General features: G+C 40.6%; 1 pseudogene across 1 annotated transcript; it reads right to left on the bottom strand.

Annotated features, from left to right (window-relative positions):
• Window positions 1–1195: 1195 nt before the first annotated feature.
• Window positions 1196–2849, bottom strand: LOC101590601 (annotated as a pseudogene). Its single transcript, XR_001116991.2, has one exon. The product of XR_001116991.2 is annotated as a CCAAT/enhancer-binding protein zeta pseudogene (transcript).
• Window positions 2850–2852: the final 3 nt, after the last annotated feature.

Genomic DNA, 2852 nt, shown 5'->3' with positions numbered 1-2852 from the left:
GAACCACAGCAACCTGAGCCTGACTGCTTTGTTGAAGCAGCCACTTAAGAACTGAGCTAAGGGGCAGGCCCCCCCATGCTTCATAATCTTGACAGTAATCATGAGTAGTGTTTTGTTTTTTTTTTTTTTTTGCCGGCTCAGGATGACTTCAGGGCAGGTTTGGTAAAGGCTTGAGGATCTGGGGATCGAACCACAACATCCTGATTGCTTTAAGCAGTCACTTGAACAACTGAGCTAATGGGCAGGCCCCCAAAAGTGCAGAAGTGTTTCTTTTCTTTTTTTTTTGACAGTAACCATAAGATAGGTGATTTGCTTTGCATTTTCTAATAAATTAAGATATGATAAGATGGGATTAGTTACATCTACTGTCAAAAGTTTTAATGAAAATAAAGCAATTAGCTAAGTTACACAGTACACTAATGGCTAGGATTCAAACCCAGACACTGTTGCTGGAGTCTATATTATTAACTACCACATTATATTTTTCCTCACAAATGTGTCTATGTAGTTAGGAGTGGTGGATGCAGTTAGGAGTAGTGGGATACACGTGTAATCTCAGCTACTCAGGAGGGTGAGGCAGGAAGGTCAAAAATTCAAGGCCAGTCTGGGCCACATAGTGATAACATTTCAAATAAAAAAACTGGAAGTAAAAAAAAAAAACACCAAAAAAACTGGAAGTGCTGGGATGTTTGTCAGTGGTAAAGCTCCCCTGGGTTAAATCCCCATTACTTAAAAAAAAAAAAAAAAAAAAAGTATATAGAATTAAGTAAGTTGCATTCTTCACTAAAATAGTTTGTTGGCATATCTGAACAGCTCCTAAGGTTTTACATGATGTTATAAAGTATCTTGCCTCAATGAGAGAGCTGTAGGATAACTGTGGTACAGGAAGCGAAATCTGTATCTAACATACTTTCTTCTAAGTGCTTCTCAGAGTGGGGCGCCACTGTGCTGTAGCCTGAGCATGTGGAGAATATGGAGATGAATGCCGTGGCACACCCACAGACTCCTAGCACTCTGAGCAGCTTAGACATGAGGATTACAAGTTGGGACCATCGTGGGCAATTTACTGAGACCCTGTTTCCAAATAAAAACTAGAGGGCTAGGAACATTGCTCAGTGTGAAGGCCTTGAATTCAATCCACAGCAACGGAAAGAAAACAAATGAAAAACGTCCCCCTCACAGAATGAATTATTGGACAGAGAGGGAACAGAGAACTGATAATATGAGAAAGGCAGTGCAAATGCACTTGTGGCTTATTTTCTTGTCTCAAACTTTATGGCAAATGTGGCAAATGTTAACTTTACAACAGTAGGCGGTAGTATGTGACACATGCAAAGTTGGGAAGTAGCAAGCAGCTGAGGAAGGCCTAAAGCCAGTTCTGGGTCCTTCTCTTGCCCAGCAGCCAGGCACTACACGCGCACTACTAGATCCATTTATCACTCCCATGCGCACAGTGGAACACTCCCTACTTACCTGTACAATGCTGTATAATACCGATCCGATATCGTCTGCTGAGAATTCATTACTTGGAAAAGCAGCATCAAAGCCTGAATGCTGGTATTAAAGTTTACAATATGCAACACTTTGAACAAAGTGTCCACCTGCTCCCTCACTTTGTCATCCCCGCTCTGGGAGTAAGGGTATGCCCTATTCACACCTGTTAAAAGGGCACTGAGCATTTTTGACTCAATATCTTTTTTCTTGATACAAGTCCGAAAAAAACAAAAATAGATAGTTATTAATTTGCTAGCCAATTCACTTTCTTCATGGGAGAGGGCTGTTTGATTTAGAAAGCAAATCGCATAATACTGAGCCTTGGCGCTGATATTTGAGCGGAAGAGTAGTCTTTTTATTTCACCACACACAACTCCTTTCATATTTGGATGTTTAGAAAGTAATGTCTCTAACAGATGGGAGGCTTTAGTGGCTATTTTGTTCTGAGGATCTCCCAGTTTATTTACCACCTGCACCAGAAGAGCCTTTTCTTCTTCAGGCTTGTTACAGAGTAGTTCATGAGCTGCTGCCAGGGCCCGAGTTTTAGTGGCTACTAATGAATCATGACTGAAGGTTTCTAAGACCTGAACAAATTCAGCTACTAAATGTTTCAGCTGGTGTTCAAAATACCATAATATCAGTCTTCTATCTCTGGAATCCTTGTTGCCACTGCACACCTGATCCAGTTTGTTGAAAGGATGCTGGCTGAAAATCCGCAACTTCCGATGATCTGGTAAAAGGTCTGTAATGAGTAACTCTTTGAAAGTATCTAAAGCCATGAGGCACTGCTGCTTGCTGCCCTTCTTTTTAACCAGGTTCAGGAGAGTTTCCACAAACTGGAGTGTGTGAACAGCATCATCCTGGATAAGGAGAATCATGGCTGCCATCCTGTCACCTAATGTTCCTGATGATACAATTGCCTTCATCCAGGTAGAAGAGGCTCCTTTTTGATTATTTGTTTTATTTTTGAATAAGTTAACTTCACACTCATATAGTTTCTGAGCCAGGGTTTTGTACTTAGACACAATATCCTGAGGCTGGGGTTCCAAACAATATTCGTTGGCATACTCCAGATCATACCACTTGCCTCCAGACTTGAGCAACAAAGTTTGTCTCTCAAAAAATTCAAAGATATCCTGTTGTTTATCTTTCTTTACTTTTGGTATGGCGCTACTGTTCGTAGCAGAGTGTTTCTCCGGCACGACCTTATTTTTCACCTTACTGATTGACGGCCTCTCTTTTTCTACTGCATTTTGCTTTTTATTATCTATTTTAGATACTTTTGCTTCTTTTTTGCTGGCATTTTCTTTCTTAGCTGGTTCATCTTCCTCAATAAAAGATTTTGAGTATTTGGCCAA

This window comes from Octodon degus, unplaced genomic scaffold, assembly GCF_000260255.1.
Source record: "Octodon degus isolate 3935 unplaced genomic scaffold, OctDeg1.0 scaffold04572, whole genome shotgun sequence".
NCBI lineage: Eukaryota > Metazoa > Chordata > Mammalia > Rodentia > Octodontidae > Octodon > Octodon degus.
This window is presented reverse-complemented; position numbering and strand designations above follow the sequence as displayed.